This window comes from Zootoca vivipara, chromosome 5 (assembly GCF_963506605.1).
Source record: "Zootoca vivipara chromosome 5, rZooViv1.1, whole genome shotgun sequence".
Classification (NCBI taxonomy): Eukaryota; Metazoa; Chordata; class Lepidosauria; order Squamata; family Lacertidae; genus Zootoca; species Zootoca vivipara.
Window position 1 is genome coordinate 59640927 of NC_083280.1, and position 19906 is coordinate 59660832.

The 19906-nt window shown below is 41.9% G+C and overlaps 1 long non-coding RNA gene across 1 annotated transcript in view; it reads left to right on the plus strand.

Annotated features, from left to right (window-relative positions):
- The first annotated feature begins 9138 nt into the window (after positions 1 to 9138).
- The window catches only part of LOC118096428 (uncharacterized), a 59414-nt gene continuing 48646 nt past the window's right edge, over positions 9139 to 19906 (plus strand). The window contains exon 1 of the long non-coding RNA XR_004693920.2: positions 9139 to 10518. This is a non-coding gene — a long non-coding RNA (uncharacterized LOC118096428). The remainder of the gene's footprint in view (positions 10519 to 19906) is intronic.

Below are 19906 nucleotides of genomic sequence, written 5' to 3' on the forward strand. Positions count from 1 at the left end.
TGGTGCTGGAGGAGACTCTTGAGAGTCCCATGGACTGCAAGAAGATCAAACCTATCCATTCTTAAGGAAATCAGCCCTGAGTGCTCACTGGAAGGACAGATCGTGAAGCTGAGGCTCCAATACTTTGGCCACCTCATGAGAAGAGAAGAATCCTTGGAAAAGACCTTGATGTTGGGAAAGATGGAGGGCACTAGGAGAAGGGGACGACAGAGGACGAGATGGTTGGACAGTGTTCTCGAAGCTACGAACATGAGTTTGACCAAACTGCGGGAGGCAGTGCAAGACAGGAGTGCCTGGCGTGCTATGGTCCATGGGGTCACGAAGAGTCGGACACGACTAAACAACAACAACAACCAGGTGCTATAAACAGGTTAGGAAATAATTTAATCTTAAAGTGACATGGAAACTAAAATATTGATTACCTGAGAGGGAGTTTTATTTCTGGAAGTATATTTTCTTCTTTGTGTGTTATGTCCAGTCCCATGGTGGGAAATCTGAATAAATGCACAGCCCATAATAGAGAGGCAGTGGGGTGTATTGGTTAGGTTACTGGATGGCCTTTGTGTCAGTCACTATCTCTCAGCCTAACTTACCTCACAAGGTGGTTATGAGAAAAGATTAGGTACACTGCCCTGAGCTCCTTGGAGAAAGGACAGAATAAAAATAGGCTATAATATCTGTCTCTTTTCAATTTATTTGTGTATTTTTGATTAGATTCATATCTTAAGGGACAAAAACTTCTAACAGACCTGCTGGATCAGGCCAATCTAGTCCAGGGCTCTGTAGATGCCTATGACACTTGGGCAAGCACAAATCCTTGCGCTAATGGAACATGTGCATTGGATACTACCCAGAATATTTATTGTCTGCATACTCTTGCAGGCTGCAGTGATGAATTTGGACAGCTGCAGGCCTGTAAAGGCAAGCTTCCTTCATTCTGCCTACAGCAGCAACCTCCATAGCAAGGGTGGAGAATAATCCTTCACTGCTCCATCCATCCAGCCATCCAGCCATCCAGCCATTGCTGCTACTGGGGGAAATGCACTTCTAGCCACAGAAGAAGAAGAGGAATTTGGATTTGATATCCCGCTTTATCACTACCCAAAGGATTCTCAAAGCGGCTAACATTCTCCTTTCCCTTCCTCCCCCACAACAAACACTCTGTGAGGTGAGTGGGGCTGAGAGACTTCAAAGAAGTGTGACTAGCCCAAGGTCACCCAGCAGTTGCATGTGGAGGAGTGAACCCGGTTCCCCAAATTATGAGTCTACCGATCTTAACCGCTACACCACACTGGCTCTCCAAGAAGTCACTTGGGTCATCAATGACAATGATGTATCACCTCCATAAGCTACATTCCTGTTCCTTTAGGAGTGCAACCCTGTCTAGGATAGGCAACAGGAACAGGATTTACCTACCCAGAGAACCTCCCAGTGGTGTAGTATTAGGGGGGCGGGGGCGCACCGCCCTGGGCAGCAGGCTGGGCAGGGGGCAGCAGACTGGAGGGGCTGACCACCTCTGACGGCCACTGTGGCCGCCGCCATGGAGGAGAAGCCCCGATGCAACCGAGGCTGCCTCACTCCGCGGCATGCTCATGGGGTGTGCCACGTCGCATGCCTCCTGTGCGTGCATGCGCCGTGCATGACGGACACCCCGCCTCCCCAGCGGGGTGCCTTTGGGTTTGCCGCCCCGGGCAGCCAGGCGGCTAGCTACATCGCTGGAACCTCCACCTTCCCATACTCAATTTACTGGTTCTCATGTAATCTACCATCCCACTCTCAATAAAGGCCACGCACCAGGGTGACTAAGGCTGATTTGCAACCAAAACCAGGCCCAAACCCAGACTGACATAGATCCAGATAAATCTGCCACCACCCTCCCCACTACCTTCGCCGCCAAAGGGGTTTCTGTGGCTAATAGTTACTGCACATCACTGGGTCCTGGTTGAGCTTTTTAAGGAGTGCCTGTGGTACTGCATGCCCTGCTCATTCTCAAAACCTAGTCAGAGGCTTCACCAACCACAAGACGACGTTGGAATATCCCACAGAGGGAAAGCATATGGTGCCCAAAGAGGTCATTGGACATTGCAACTTTTAGTATTTGTTTCTTATACCAGGCTGTTGTCTCGAAAAAAAAATATTTTGAAATTATTTTAACATTGGCATGTGTTGCTGTTTTGCTATCATTGCTAGACTAACAGGAAGATTTTGATAGGCTGGTTTAGGAAACTTTATATGGGCTCTCCTTAGATCATACCAAAAGGGCAGTGGATTGGCAGGTATTAAGGTAACTGAGAGTCTCTGGCCCCAGGGTGCTGACCCAAATTGTATACAAGACAGTCACTGCATTTGAGTGGTTTGTGTGAGCAGCTCAGTCAGAGAAGAACCTGAGGAAGCAGAAGAAAAGCTGGGATCACTGAAAGTTAATGCTGTGAGAGCCAGCCAGGAGAGGAAGTCTCCAGGCAGGGCGGTTCTCCAGGATAGCTTCTGGCCAGAGTGGCAGCAGAAGGCAGCCTCAGTAAGCAAGGAGGCATCAGATGGAGGCAACTGTGTGACATCTTCCTGGCAGTGTCCTGATTCTCAAGTTGCCTGACCAGAAGCAAGACTTCAGGGGAAGCTGAAGCAAGACTGTCGAGAATTTGAGAGCCCAATGTAAGTTACTGCTGAGGGATTAGGTTGAACCATGCACTCATCTGGCCTGAGGGAGACCTTCAAGCCTTGTCCTCTGTGTCTTTCCAGGAAAGCTAACTGGGGTGGAGTTAGGCGTAGGGTAACTGGCAACAAGGATTTTAATTAGGAAAGTGAATTTAGATAAGGATGTAACAGCTTCCTTAAAGAAACACTGCACAATTCATGTAAGCAACTAATAAAGCATATTCTATGTAAATAAAAATAAACGTGTTTGCTTTATCAACTCAATAATTTTCTGTGTGTGCTCATCCCATATCCATAGCCTAATACCCCACTGCTATATTGTTGGTGGTATAAAGGGGAATGTTTTATTAAAGTATTGTGGTGGCAGCAGAATTAGAAGGAAATATAGACTCGTGACATCATCATTATTTTACATGCCATTTAGTGCCCAAATAGACTTCTAAGCTGTTTATAAGTATAAAAAAACCCAAATACATGTGGGTGGCTTGTAGTGAAACAAAATCCTCCAACCCCCCCCCCCCCCGCAGTCCCAAAGCCAAGCATAAAATTGGATTGAAATGATCTTAGATAATCTTCCTCCAAGAATCTTTGGAACTGAGACACCACTGTACGCTCAACTACCTTTCTCAAAAATGACAAATCTGAATCTGGCTGGTAATTATCCAGTATGGTGGGATGCCGGGAGGGTTTCTTCAATAAAGGTCTTGCAACAGCCATCTTAAGGTTAGATGGAACTATATCATCCTCTAGGAAGGCATTTATCATCCTCCTATGGCTTTTTGCTGAATGAATCTGTTAGTCTTAATAAACCCCACAAGACTCTCTTTGTTAGTGGCTATCAGGTGGTAAAAGGCAGAATGTCTGCAAATATTTCAAAGATGCAGTCCAGAATAAGAGAGGCATAGTGATGTCAGGGTACTCCATCAGAAAGCAGACTGGTTGGTGCCTAACTGTACTCCCTTTGCAATGGAACCAGATTTTCATTGCAGCTAATGATTCTGTGATGCAACTTCCCAGGTTTATAGCTATTTTCACCAACACTGTAGCAAGCCTCCCTCTTTCCACCACCCCCTTATTGTAATCACTTAATTCAAGGAAAGCTGCTTCCCATATTCACACATTCCACACTAACTGTCAGTGTTCTCCAGGAATTCAGGGAGCGTTCTCCTAAGCCCTAGCTGTAGATGGCAGAGACTGAACCTGGAACCTTCTGCATGGAAAGCAGATGTTGTACCGCTGAGCTGCAGCCCTTCCCTACAATTGCAGTGCATAGAATGGTGGCATATAATATTTTAAATAAATAAATTTAGGTCTCCAGATAGTATTTCTTTTCCCAAGGACTCATGGCTGAGTCCTGAACAAAGATGGGTCTGTGCTCACCATTGTGTTTGTGTAACTGAAAAGGAACTGGGCAAGGGGCCACAGCACAGTGGCAAATCAATACTTTTCCTGCAGAAATTATTAACTTCCATTCTTGGCATTTCCATGTAAAAGAAACTAAGGGAGGTGGTGCTTGGGAATACCTTCGCACAACAGCTTGGAGAGCCACTTCCAGGCAGAATAGACCATATTGGACTATATTAAGCAATGGTTTGACTTAGTCTAAACTAGAAAGCTGCATGTGCTCATAGGCAATATAAAAAGAAACTCCTCAAGAGAACTATTTTCCCAGTGAACTTAACTGGAAATGTAATATTGTGCGCCTGCTCTTGTGTGTGGGTATGTATTCAGTTCCACATCCGACTCAGCCTTCACTGATGCTGTGACAGAGCCTCTGTCTTCCAGTTTGTGCACTGATATGTACATCCGACCACCAGCAGTTGCAGACACATACAACTGTCAAACAGCAATCAGATGGCAATGATTTTCTGTCACTGACAACATGTACTAGATTTGAACCAGTGACCTAGAGCTGAAGGGCTTTGTATCCCATTACCCAGACTCCCAAGCCAGCTAGCTTCCCACCCACCCCTCACAACTAATATCCATTCTAAAATAACATTCATATTTTAAGATGGGACAGGGGATAAGATAACTCTTTAAGCCATTTTAGATTAAAGTACACCCCCCCCAAATGTGTGGATTAGTTGATTAATGGATTAGTGGTTTCAGTTGCTGCCTATTTGAAAATTAAAAATATGTTCCCATAACTGTTCATGAGAGTTATGGCTGTAAATTCACATATAACCTTGAGTCTATATATTCAATAAAATATCTCCTTGACCTAGAAGAATGTCTGTGGTGACTTGAAACTTGTACATTTTATAGGCACAAAGCCATATTTGAGATTAGTAGGTAAGAAGATTCCAAATGTAGTTTTCTTGTTTCTGTAGCTTACAATATTCTTCTCAAATATAGCTTAGGGTCCCTCCATTCATGATGATTTGTGCTCATGATGCTATCAGCATGGTCACCACAACCCCACTTTCAATATTGTTTGCATGCACCTGCACAAGTTTTGGGGGTGGTCATACCGCTTCATTTTCATTCAGGGCCTATCCTGCAATTCCTTGCTGAAAACCTGTACTTTTCACAAAGCCCAATTGTTCTGGTTTATTTTTGTCCTGCTTTTGCTGTGGTATAGCCCTTCCGAAGAGCAATAACACGATTGATTGCATCTCACAACAAGCTAAAGCAGAATAAATCCACCACTAATTGAGTCAAGAACATGTTGCACAATACGCCCACCACAACACCTACAGTCTGGAGGGCCCCGAATCTGTCTTCTGATTTCTGTACAGGCCTTTGCTTTCATTGGAGGCTCAGCACCATTGGAAGAGCCAAGGTAAATACAATAGATAATTTCTGATTTCTGTAGCCTCTTTCCATGGAAGGTTGCGAGTTCATTTCACAATCCGCTCCAAATTGTGTGACTGGAGGCTCCTAATTGGGTGGAGCGATCATACCTGCAAAGTGTCAAGTGACGACAAAGGTAGTGCATGGACATTTAAAAAGGTGTATTATTGAGACATTTCCAGCTTTTTGTTGAGAAAAGCAAACAGCAGTATAACTGATTTGGAAGGCTTGTGCTTTCAGAATTAATGCACAACCCATCTAAGCCTCCATAAAATGCTGCAGAAGACCTGTTTTTCTGTGCATGCAAGCCTAATTGTTCACTCAGTCTACTTTGGCGGAAGGCATTAAAGTTCCAACTTTCTAAATATGCAGCATGAGATTGAAGATAACATGAGTATATATGCACATGCAAATATAGATGGATTTTGCTAAGTACACAGCCTATAAAATATGTAGTATAAGATCACTCATTTATTTAGAGATGCTTTTTACTTTGGATAAGAAATGACACAAATCTAAATATTACAATCCAAAGTAATGTGTAATTGTCTGTACGTTATAGCTGCAACACTTTACTTTTGATAGAAGAGAGATGGCAGTTGCACTTTAATTTTAAGCAAATTGATCCCAGATGCAATGTTTTGCCTACCCGGGAATGTGAGTACCGGTAGGTAAAACAAATACCACTGGTCTATAATTGAAGAATGTTGCAACATTATCTATACTTCTGTTACCTGCATTTCCCTCAGGCCCTCCAAAAAGTCAGTTTTGTCCCCAATATCCTTGTTCACCTTTATTTCCCAAGGATGGTTCTCCCTGAAAGAAAACAACTTAACCGTTGAATTGATAGATGGGAATGTATGACATGCAAACAGATCATGAGAACCAATTGCCAGGCAAAAGCATATCCAGAATCAAACGAGTTTCTAGAGAAATAACTCTTGTTTTAAAATCCTTATGAGCGGGGTGCCTGTTAGAAGAAGCCCTCAATTACATCATGAATGATGCTAAATTATGCTATCGTTTTGCAATGCCAAAAATGCTCAAGGCAAATATCCATGCAGAATAATCTTGTTCTTTCTTTTTCTTCCTATTCTATGCAACAATAATGGAGACCAGGCATGGATAACACACATTGCTTTTTCCATTTGTATTTAATGAAAATAGGGCTGGATTAACCATGCCTAAAGAAAGAGCATAGAAACAGACATGGTAGTTGTGAGAAGAAAAGCAAAGATATTAGCTTAATTTTAGCTCCCCCCCCTAACATGAGACCATACCCTATTAAAACAAAAACGGAAAACAGGCAATGGTGGGAAAGTATAAAGGTAAAGGGACCCCTGACCATTAGGTCCAGTCGTGACCGACTCTCGGGTTGCGGCGCTCATCTCGCATTATTGGCCGAGGGAGCCGGCGTACAGCTTCCAGGTCATGTGTCCAGCATGACAAAGCCGCTTCTGGCGAACCAGAGCAGCGCACGGAAATGCTGTTTACCTTCCTGCTGGAGCGGTACCAATTTATCTACTTGCACTTTGACGTGCTTTCGAACTGCTAGGTTGACAGAAGCAGGGACCGAGCAACAGGAGCTCACCCCGTCGCAGGGATTTGAACCGCCGACCTTCTGATCAGCAAGCCCTAGGCTCTGTGGTTTAACCCACAGCACCACCTGCGTCCCAACAAAAGTGTAGTTTCGCCCATTCTAGGCACAAAGTGTAGCCAAAAAAAGGTACCATGGGTTTTATTAAATGATCCATATACTGTTGTTATTTTAATACGGTAGGAAAAAAGTGGGGTACAGGCATGGGGTCTCAATGAATGTGTACCCAAGGCGTATTGAACCAGAGATCCTGGGGAGGGGGGAAGAGGCTTCTTATAAAATTGCCAAATCTACTAAAACTGACCCAGAATAATTCTTTAGCACAATCTAGTCAGCAGGTCTCTAATACCCATATGGTTTTATTTAGCCCTATGTGCTACCAAGGTGAATAACAGAACATGTTCCATGCCACCACCTATTATACTCTAGGAGCATGAAGGTCCAACTCTGGTCCACCTCTGTTATGTCCTGTCCCAGGCCGATGCCACTGCATAATTCCAGGTAATAGAGAGACTTTCCAGTGAGGTTGATGTGGCTTAGCAGAAACAGCATAGACCTAAATCAAAGCTATTTCAAAGCTATCTGTGAGTGCAACTTTACACTTGACTGAGAGGAGATTGCTTCCACCAAGTACAGTTCTAATGTCTAGTAAATATCTGAGCAGCTCATTTGAAAGGAAAACTATAGAATTGTACTTTTCTTATGGATTCTCTGCAGTAGAAAGCAATAGGAATTTCCTAATGCACAAACCGTTCCCCGCAGCCCCAGCCTCAACCCCCCCCCCATCTCATGGAATTATTCATGGGTCCAATTGTGCTTGCCCACACAGTTAGGCACATAGGAGATGGAGTTTCTAAACTCCGTGTTGGTAGAAAACTCTGTACATGAGCTGTGCTATGCATTCCCTGACATTGAAGGAAACCAATGAACCCCTCCCCTGCATGAAATGTGTGGACAGTGGATTCCTCCAAACCTTTGGCTTGTGATTAATGGTTTGTTTGTTTTTAAAAATATAATTCTAAAACCTTTTCCAGAGTCTATATGAAAAACCTTTTTTGGGTCACTTTCAGTGTTCCATTTTTATTTTCTGGCTTTTTTTTTACATATATACAAGCTGTAACTTTTTGAATGTGGCTTCCATAAGTGTAGTTACAAAGAGGTTTTGTTTTTGTTTATAAATCATGTGATGGATCGCACATGTACATATTATATAGCTTTGTTACAGCGGGAAATTTGCAAATCCACTCTCCAATGAGCATTTGCAACCAGTGAAAGGTCCGTTTCCCTGGAATTAACCAAATCTATTGCACATATCTATAACATACATGATATAACTTGCACCTTGTCTTGTTAAACCAGTGGATTACGTTGTTAAGCTGTAAATCCTATTGTCCATACCCTGAAGTCCTCACTCAGGCAGAGCTGACAAGAGAAATGTAGGGAGAGGGAGGGATTTTCTCTGTTTAAGGTGTTCCAGGACAGAGCCTACTATTAATTTTATACCTTATATACAATAAGGAACGTAGAGATTTTGTAAATCATAACACAATACCGTTTTAAACAATATATGAATAATCACAACTCTAGTCACTTAAAGATATGGCAAAGCAGGGGTTTGGTGCTTCATAAAGTGTTGTGTTAGTTATTTTGTTCACTGCTGCTGCAGTAAAATGTGGGGGTGGTGAGAATCTCTGTGAGCAGAGAGAGAGAGAAAGACAAGCATTTGCTGAGAAGAGGTCATGACATGTGCTCAGCCCAGTCTACTTGACAGAACTACTGTATAATAGCAGGGCACTTACCTCTAATCATAGGCTGTGAAAACTTGACATTTCCATTCGAATTACTCAAGTACCACGCTGTTGTCTTGTACAATGGCTTATGTAAGTGAAGCGGTGAACAGTGTTTCTGAAATGAAGCTTGCAATTGTCTTGTTTCAGGTAGGATTATAAAGTTGAAGCCACCTCAGTATTATGCTTTTCCTCCACAGGAAGCACATCTGGGTAGGAGAAAAGCAAGGTTGCTATGTATAGATCACACGTGACAATCATTATGTGTGTATATATATGTGTGTGTCACTGGTTTCGAACTCTCTTTATTTTAGTCATGGTGGCCTTTTAGCCATGACTTTTTAAAAGGTGTTTTAATTATGGTTTTGTTTTGTTTTTATTCCTGCTGCTTTATTAATGTTGTAGGCTTTTTTCTTTTCTTTTTACTACAGACTGTATTGCATCTTTTGTTCTATTAATTGCATGAAGTTATGGTTAAACTGTTACTTTGTAAGCCGCTTTGAGAGGGTTTTTACTCAAAAGGTCAGCCTATAAATGTTTAAAATGAAAATAAATAAATATATTTATATTTAGTGCAAATAGTTATTTTGTTTTGTTTCATAAGTTATGCACAGCTTGAATGTAAAAAAAAAAACCTCGATGCAATAAAATCAAGAGTAAAATACAACCCTACTCTGAAACACACAAGTTGAAATACAAAAACAGATTAAAATTACCTCAGCTTTCTAAATCTGGGTGTAGTGTGCTGTATATGCTTTTGCAGCATAACTATATGCATAGCTGTCAACTTTTCCCTTTTTTTAAGGGAAATCCCCTTATTCCGAATAGGATTCCTTGCGAGAAAAGGGAAAAGTTGATAGCTATGACTATATGCAATTAAACAGACATGTGCATGTGACAGTCACAAATGACACAGGTGTTGTGATGTTCCATCTACACAGAGTATTATGTTCCCACAAGCTATCTGGACCCTGAATAAATAGATTCACCCTAATGCAACTTGAAGTATGCAAAAATACCTAAATGAGAAGGAAGCATAGCTGCCAAGTTATCCCTTTTTTAAAGGGATTTTCCCTTATGCTGAATAGGCTTCCTCGTGAGAAAAGGGAAAACTTGGCAGCTATGGAAGGAAGGCAAAAAGTGAAAGGCAGCAGAATGTGAGAAGCGGTAGTTCAACAACAAGACAGCAGATAAGGGTTATTTCCACACCAGCTTTATCGGTCTGGAACTGCTGTTTCACTCCCAAAGAGGCCACGCTGCATTACAACAATTTTGCATGCCAGTTACTGCTTTCAGTTCTGTTTTTGTGTGTGTGCTGCTGGTTTGCCTGCTTCTGAGGAGAATGAAAGCACATGTGTGTCTTGGGTGGACTGACGAAGAGCTCACTTCCTACACAAGGTCCTTGGTGCAGCAGCCACTGGGAGCACAGCTCTTAATGGGGAGAAGGAGGGCGGGGCTTTCCTTCCTGCAATTGGGCAGCTTCTTCTGGTCCCCGCAAGGCTTTCCCGCCATTTCTGTGCCTTCCAGCAGAACCCGAGGGGTTTAGAACTGCTATAATAAAGGAGGGAGTCAGCTTTGCAAGGTTCTTCCTGTAGCCCCTTTTGCAGGCTTTCTAGCTGAAAGGACAAGAGTTGGCCATTAGAGGCAGCTGAGAGGAGGGCCAGCTTCTTCACTCAGCAACACCAGGTAAGTTTACTCCCAAGTCGCATTCATTTTTATTTATTAACGTTTATATCCCTCCCTCTCAATCTTTCAAAACCGCCTTATTGAAGGTGTTTTAAAAAAACACACACATATTGAGCACTAAAATCCAAACTCGTTTATAAAAAGATCTCACTGCCTTGTTTAGGGAAGCTTTTAATGTTTGATAAATTATTGTATTTTAATATTTCTGTTTGGAGGCCCAGAGTGGCTGGGGAGGCCCAGCCAGATGGGTGGGGTATAAATAATCAATTATTATTATTATTATTAATATTATTGCTCACCTCCAAGAAACTGAAGCAGGTGGTTAATTTTCTTCTGCTGTGTTTTAGTCGGTGTACTGTGTTTACATGTAAATGTTGGGTGTTGGGTGTTTTATATACAGTAATGGCAAGCCCCTTAGAGACAGAAAGCGATGAATAAATGTAATAAAATAATAATAATACCCCACCCCCTTCAATGCTAGCCAAGCCTTTCGTTTTTCCTGCTGGGAAAAGAGGTGAATTGCAGGGGCTTTGTAAAAAGCACATCTCTCTCTCCCTTATTCCCACCTGGGTTACAGCATTGGGTTCTCCTGAGTTTCTGTGCCTTTGTCCATTATTAAAATGGGTGCTCATTTCTGCCCCCCCCCAAAAAATTGTGGGACTGTTGACTCTGCTAGTTGTGCAGATGCTCCTCCCTCTTTCCAAGAGGAAAGTTTGATTATGCCTTATTGTTGCCATGTGTGATGCCTATGCAATACGTGTGCCCCTTAATCTGTGGTTGGTGGGAAAGGTCTGTTCCTGCTCAGTAATGTTTATTCAGAAGATCAAAACCCAGCCAGGTGGGCACAGTATAAATAATAAAAATTATTATTATTATTATTATTATTATTATTATTATTATATATTATTTATCAACCTTCAGCTAGAGACTGTAACAGGAGAAACACCCCCATAGGCTTGGACTATATAAACCCCACTGCTTGACTTTTCAGTCAGGGAAATGAAGGCGCCAAACCTGATCTCTCAATGGAACAGGAACTTTAAATCTAGCACAGATACCTCTGAATTTTGATCAGAGCAGTGGAAGAAGACTGTTTAACCCTTTTCCTCCTCTGCCAACTCCCTGACTTGTTACCTCTCTTCTTATCCATTTAAAGAGGTTCCTGAAAACATTTTCGTCAATATCCTGGTTTGTTTGTTTGTTTTTAAGACAAGTCAGCGTTTTGGTGCACCACTCGCCCAATCCCAATCCCAAAGTATTGCTGTGGTAAAGAGGTTCCTCTCCTGTGTCTCTGAGCTGAAAAACCACCTCCCCTTAGAAATCGCATATAGGAATGGACACTCAAGATGTACAATAGGGCTTATATTCCTGGTTACATCCTCCACCCTCCCTCTTCCTGTTGCCACCCAGTGCTGAGATTGTTGCCTCAATTTCTTTGAATAATAGTCCTCCGGTAGTGGTTGGTTCAGTAAATTAGAACCTATTCTTTAGATTACTTTTCTATCTCCTTTAAACATCACTTTGAGATTAGTCGGGATTATTTTATATAGTGGCAGTGTGGCTGAGAAAGCTGGAACTCCTAGACTTTCTACTGCAAGGGGAAGTGGAGTTTTAAAAGGTCAATTGCAATATGCAACGCTCTGCGGGTATTCCATATTTGGGTAATTTGTCACCAGTGTTGGTGTCTTCTCTCACGTATTGGCAGCACAATTTAATCTCAATGCTTGTGATTTTTTAGGGCTCTCTAGAAAGACTGAAATTGCGAGTCTCATGAATGAAACATCTCTGGCTGCCATGATTGCAAAAAAAAAAAAAGGTGTGTGGGGGAAGAATGAATATGTCGTCTATGTTCTAAATGCCTACCACAGCAAATAAAAAGCCAAAACTTCATAAACTTTTTAGAAAACAAATCTCTTTCCCATAGATACAAAAACACAGATGCTAACATGCGGAATTAGTAACCCAACACAACATTAAGTAAAACACAATAAACAGGATATATAAGAGGGCCCAAAATACGAAGACCTTCTCTGTGGCGTGGACAGGGAAGATATTTCAGGACCATTTGTTAGCAATGACAGAACAGATAGTCTTACCGACTATCTGTTGAATGCTTGCTCTGTGGCAAATTGACATTTCTGTTTCTGTTTCTGTATCTTGGTTAGCTACACGCTCTAAGGCAGTGATGGCCAAACTTGGCCCTCCAGCTGTTTTGGGACTACAACTCCCACCATCCCTAGCTAACAGGACCAGTAGTGAGGAATGATGGGGATTGTAGTCCAAAAACAACTGGAGGGCCAAGTTTGGCCAACATTGCTCTAAGGCAGGCATCCCCAAACTTCGGCCCTCCAGATGTTTTGGACTACAATTCCCATCATCCCTGACCACTGGTCCTCTTAGCTAGGGATCATGGGAGTTGTAGGCCAAAACATCTGGAGGGCCACAGTTTGGGGGTGAGTGTTCTAAGGCAAAGAATGTATTTGTTCGTTTTCTGTACTCTTTGTGCTGCTTCAGACATGATGGTTTTTCTTCCAGTTTACACATTGGTTTGCAAATCTTGCATACTTGCATCATAGCTATTCTTGGAAAGCCATTAATGGCCATATGTGAAATAGTTATCCATGTTTCGTATTGTCCAGGGTATGCTACTGTAGTATGTGTGGCATTGTCTACCAAATGGAACATATCAAATGCACTTGTCCACTTCCAGATTCTTTCCAGGCACAATTCAACGCACTGGCTTTATTTTTATTTTATAAAAATGGATATATACTGCTGTATTAATAAATAAAAAATATCACAATATATACCAACGATATAAAAAACATGAAAACATACAGTAGAATCGTAGGAAGTTAAAAGCAAAAGAATTAAAAACAAACATCAGTAGATAGGCTTGACAGAACAGAAAAGTTTTCAGCAGGTGTTTAAAAGTTGGCACAGTTAGGCAGCCGCTGAATCTCTATTGGCAGGGTATTTTACAGGACTGGGCCAATGACACGAAATGTTTGTCATCATCCAATGAGCCTGACCAACCCCGGGAACCACCAGAGAGGCTCCTTCAGATGATCTCCATGACTGAGCTGGGATATAAAGGTTCAGGAGATGCCTCAGGTATCCTGGATTTAACTTGTTCAGGGCTTTTACAACAAACACAGGACCCTTGAACCTGGCTTGCTGGTATACTTAATGGCTCTTAAGAGCCTAGGTATAGCAAAGACTTTCTTCTCCGGTGTAAGCCTGAGTGTGGTTTTTTTTTTTCCCTGGTACCCTTCTTCAGACGCTCCTATTTCACAGTTTAGGAGGTGGCAACTTTTTCTGTGGTTGTGTCCCCAGTTCACAGACAGTTCCCTGGCACCTTCATCAATGGTTTTAGGTGCCAAGTTAAAACATGCTGTTCATGGATATTTTCTCAGGCAGTTGGTGTGTAAGTTATTTTGCCGTTTTACTTTGGTTATTTTAAGGATGTTTGTGTTTACATTGCTGCTGATAGCTTTGACACTCTGCCATTTGTGTTGTGTTGTGTGTGGTTTTTTTCTATATAAAAAAAACATTGTCACTATGGTATTTTAACCTGTTCTAAGCTGCTTGGAAGGAGGGATATAAATATATTAAATTAAGGAAGTGTGTGTGTTTAAAAAATCATCAGTAAAGGCTGTAGAGTAGGTGGCCTATAAATATGGTACCTTACAATGTCTTCTCTGTTGTAGATTTGCACAATGGCTGAAATGAGCCCTATTCACTCATTGCCTCTTAAGGGAATAATAATTTTGTGAAGGGCAGTGTGGGATCATGCCTGCCCTAGTATTCCTCTTATGTCCCCTGATTAATTTGATCACTTGGTGGAACAGAATTCCACAGAAGGTTGTAGACCAGGCATCCCCAAACTTCGGCCCTCCAGATGTTTTGGACTACAATTCCCATCTTCCCCGACCACTGGTCCTGTTAGCTAGGGATCATGGGAGTTGTAGGCCAAAACATCTGGAGGGCCGCAGTTTGGGGATGCCTGTTGTAAACTCTCCTTCCTTGGAGGTTTTTAAGCAGAGGTTGGATGGCCATCTGTTGTGGATGTTTTAGTTCAGATTTCTGCATTGCAGGGGGTTGGACTAGATGACCCTTGGCGGGATTCCAATTCTATTATTCTATATATGCTCGCGCTGTCTTGCCTCACTCAGCAATTGAGCCACTCAGCTCTGCACCAGCCGCAGTTTCTGAACTGATTCGAAAGGTACAATGCATTACAGTGATCAAACCTAGAAGTTAACAAAGTGTAGACAACAGAAGCTAAGCTTTCCCTGATCAGGTTGGAGCATAGCTGGGCCACCATTCAAAGCTAATCGAAGGTAGTCAATACCACCAAGGCACTTGGGCCTGAAGCAACAGCATTTGATTCGTATGTACCCCAAATCTATCCACTGACACATTTAGAGGGAGCATAACCCCAGCCAGAGCAGATCAAAGCTCATCCATCTAGTCTAGGGAACCTCTTTTTACAAACAGTGGGGGGACTTGCTACACACACTGCAGATTATTGCTGTAACCTGCCCTGGGACCTTATGGTAAAGGGAAGGTAAAATAATCTAATTAATAACAATAAATAAATAAATTCTGAAGTGAAATGCATGCTCTGTGCATGTAGGCTCCCTGCCCAGTTTTGAACCCTGCATGCATAAAACTGACTCCCATGTTTTTGCTGTTTTTAATACTGAATTTTAAATTATTGTAACCCACCCTGATATTTGCTGGCAAAGGGCAGGTGATGGTAATAACAATACAGTAGTTCAGAAATGTACCCAAAATGTGACTAGCAAAGGCATGGCCCTACAATCCCGTCTCACGCAGCTTATTAATAATATGAGGGGGGTGATAAGTGAATAGGCCCTTGGCATTGTGAAATTCCACACAGCGTGCCATGCCTATTCTTCAGTAAATTTACTGAGGAAAAGAGGAGCAATATCTTGGTACTATCCCTTTGGATTTAAAGTGCTGCTCTTCCTCTTAAGCAAATTTACTCAATGGAAGATGCAGCAATATTGCTGCTGCTATGCTTGATTAAGTTTACTTACGGGGAAGCACAGTAGTGCACTGCTTGAAATGGCACAACTAAGTCTGTCCCTCATTTTTTTTTTTAAAAAAATCCCATTTTCATCACATGTTGCAAAAATGCAAAATGAAATAAGCAGTGTTGTGATAATGAAAGACATTGAGCAACTAGGGACAAACTGAATAGAAGAGAAATAAGGTGGAACAGGAATTCTGGTGCTGACACACACTTAGACAGGCAATATTATCCGATGACATTAGATGCTTCTTGGCTTTTTAGTAAGCCACAGAATTTTGCCCACCGCTGCCATTCCAGTCATGAAACAGACTTCTATTTATGCAAAGGAACTTCCTCCTCGCCTCAAAATCTTCTCACTTCTGCAGCTCCCTGGGTACCCTCAAAATCTGGTCAAGAAGATTGGGGGGCAGGGACCCTCTGGAGAAAATTTTGAGACTGTGCAGGGAGAGGAAGGGGGCATCCCATTGCACCATACTTTCAGAGATGCAAATAATCATTGTTTTCTACTCCTAAAATAAAGCTACCCTGAATATATTGGTGAAAGTCTAGTAACTCTTGCCAGTTCTTGTTGTTTTTAAATGCATTATATAGAGGCCTAAACGTGAGGCAGTCATTACTACCTGTTGGTTTTAGGGCAGTTTAGTTTAGTTTACTATGAAATTTAATGGGATAATGTTTGTTAGTTTCCAGCATGTTATGTCTGCTATGTAGTGCAGTGTTAAGTTCAGAATGTTTCAGACAGAAAATGCAGAGAAATTATATAGTTGGAATTGTCACAAGGGGGTGAAGTCAAAACAAACGCTTTCCCACCATCCATTTAAAGCACTATGATACTACATTAAGTGTTTTCCCCAAAATAAATACCAGGAGCTATAGATTGTTAAGGATACGGAAAATTGTTAGGAGACCCATGTGCCGTTCACAGAGCTAGAGTTCCCATAGGTTTCTGAGGAAGAGAGATTGGGTATTAAACCACCCTGGGAATTGTAACTCTGCAAGGGGCATAAAGTAAAGGTAAAGGACCCCTGACAGTTAAGTCCAGTGGCAGATGACTCTGGGGTTGCGATGCTCATCTCGCTTTACAGGACGAGGGAGCCGGCGTTTGTCCGCAGACAGTTTTTCCGGGTCATGTGGCCAGCATGACTAAGCCGCTTCTGGCAAACCAGAGCAGCGCAGGGAAACACCATTTACTTTCCCACTGGAGCGGTACCTATTTATCTACTTGCACTTTGACATGCTTTCAAACTGCTAGGTGGGCAGGAGCTGGGACTGAGCAACGGGAGCTCACCCTGTTGCGGGGATTTGAACCGCTGACATTCTGATCAGCAAGCCTTAGAGGGCTCAGTGGCTTAGACTGGGCTGGGACAGGAGAGATGAAGGGTTGTTATCCTTGCTGAAACATACAGATCACAGCCCACCTGTGACATTTCTAGACCTTCAACCATTGAGTTGCAAATACTAGGAAGAAAAAATGTTGATGTCACTTCTGCAAACATATTAACAAGAAATATATGTGTGAACCCAACAGAGCTGCTGCCCCTCCGATGTGAACAGTTTCTCTTTTACTGGCATGATCAAGTTCTGAATTCTTTAATGTATTTTGTATCATAGCTATACATAAATAATGTTGATAATGCTTAAAATAATGAACTGGTATTCAGGTAATTGCACTAAATATTATAGTAAAGGAGACATCAGAACATTGGTTAATATTAAACCACAGCATTGTGTGTGTTTTTGTAAGCCATTACAGGTTTATTTAAATTTGCAGGATCCTTTTATATTGTTGTTAAATGTACTTCATTAGCAAACTGGTAGAGCCTAATAATACTGCACTGCTTTAAACATTAGCAAACTGGTAGAGTGGAATAATATTGCACTGCTTTAAAAAACTATCCAAATTCCTAATTGAAAAATGATGCTAATATTTAAAATGTCCTATTAACTATTACGATTCTTTGATTGCCCACTATCCTTATTTCATTATCATGTTTGTTTATCATGATGATATTCAGCTGTATAATCTAAAAGACATATATTTTAGCCCTTGGAAAATAAAATAAGAGGCTAGTAATTTGCTACTAGAAAGTTAATTCGTGGAACCTCTGATCTTTAAACTGTCACATGACTATTGATTTTCAATATTGCAAGGCTCTGTGCCACCCTAAGCGTGTAGTTCAGCAGATTTGGAAGAGTTTTCCCCTTATCAGTTAAGTCCCTGAGTACTTGTGCATTAAGGCAACAAATATCCACAGTTAACGGTGTGTCACATGGTAACTGAGTGGACGTGCCAATTTTCTAATGAAGTTGGGTTGTTGGCAAACACACCAGTCATCATATATTGAAAGAGGTCTTCTTTTGTGTATTTCCAGCACACTTGAATGCTTCTAAAGATACCAGTTACATAATTGTCTAAGGGCCAAGCGAAGAGTGAAAATGCATCCAACCAACGCCAGCACAAAAGGGAACACAAAAAAATACTGGAATTAAAAGCAAAGTCGCACGAAGTCTGTAAACCTTAATAAGGCTGCATATTTATTTGCTGCTTGGGCTGAAGATGCTTTGCATTCTGAAGGAAAGGGGGGATGGAACTACTCTTTAAGGCACTAAAAGAAAACCTTTAAGGTAGCACTTATCTGGTGCTGATATTTGCATCAGTCCTCCTCCCCCACCTGCACACTTCAATAGTAATTTGGCTATATAGTGTTTTGTTTTGCAAAACGGATTCACAGAACATAGAATAAAACTAAATAGCTGGGCTGCCATGAAACTGGATTGTGTGTTTTTTAATATTGTTTTATAAATAAAAGGCCTGATTCCCTGTTTGACACCCCCCCCCCCCCGGTCACCAGATAATTAAATCAGCAATGGAGCCAGCACTGCAGTTCTCATAAATAACTTATCACTGCAGTTCCAAAACCGTGAAATAAGGGAGCCCAGCCAATTAAGTTCTTTCTTTACATAAGACCAGCCTATCACTTCCAGGATATATCATAGAGTTGAAACCCACTCGGATCCATGCGCTGTATAAACCCTCCCCCTGCCCAGACGGGTAACAGCTGAAGGTCAAACTACGCGTAATGCCTACATTTTATTTTGTTCTGTGAAATTTAGGCACTGCTTGATTGTATGAAAACATCTAAGTGGTTTACAAAAATAACAAATCAAACATTAAAATGGTTAAACAACAGGTCTTTTTAAATATTCCAAAGGACAATTAAAATTATCAGTGAATCAAAAAGAAATAAAACACAATAACTTCTACAGGTCTGGATAGGAGTGCGTAAACAAAAAATGTTTTAAGAAGGCACAAAGAAGAGCATATTTTTAAAGTTGTGCAACCTTTTTTTTTGAACTGCCATCAAACGTGAGGCTATGGTTGGGGTGGTAAGCAGTATTTAAATCTGCAGTTGACACCGAACTGGGAGAGGTAGCCAATGCCTCTGAAGAAAGAATCAGAATTAAAGATGACCTTAACAGCTTAGAGAACTGGGCCAAAACTAACACAATGAATTTCAGTAGGGACATATGTCAGGTTCTAAACTTAGGCAGGAAGAGCATACTGTACAAATAGAAGATGGGGTGCACGTGAATTGTCAGCAGTACAGGTGAAAAGGATCTAGGGGTCTTAGTAGACCACAAGCTTAACACAAGTCAACAGTGTGATTGAGTGATGGAGCGGGGGGGGGGGAATAACGCTCTTCTAGGGTGCGTTAACAGAAGTATAGTGTCCCGATCAACGAAAGTAATAGTCCTGCTCTATTCTGCTTTCTTCAGACAGACCACACCTGGGACTTGGCAAGTTTGGTAAAGAAAACGTGTTTTCTATGTGTTGTATATGCAATATAACACTATGACACCAGATGGCGCTGTGGAGTCCCGTCTTTCCCTACTGCATTTCCCTGTATGAGTTTGCAACACGTTTAACAGAATCCAACCCTGGAATACTGTGTCCAGTTCCAGGCACCATAGTTTAAAAGGGGATATTGACAAGCTGGAATATGTGCAGAGGAGGGCAACCAGGATGATCAGGGGGTCTGTAAACCCAGTTTTATGAGGAATGGTTGAGGGAATTGGGTATGTTTAGCCTGACAAAGAGGAGACTGAGAGGAGATATCATAGCCATCTTCAAATATCTAAAGGGCTGTCACATGGAAGATGGAGCAAGCTTGTTTTCTCCTGCTCAGGAGGGTAGGACCTGAACCAATGGCATCATGCTATAGTTTGACACTGAAACATCTACAACAGTGCTCCCCAACCTTTTTATTGCCGCGGACCAGTCAAGGTTTGATAATTTTACTGCGGCCCGCTGAGGGGGGGATGTTG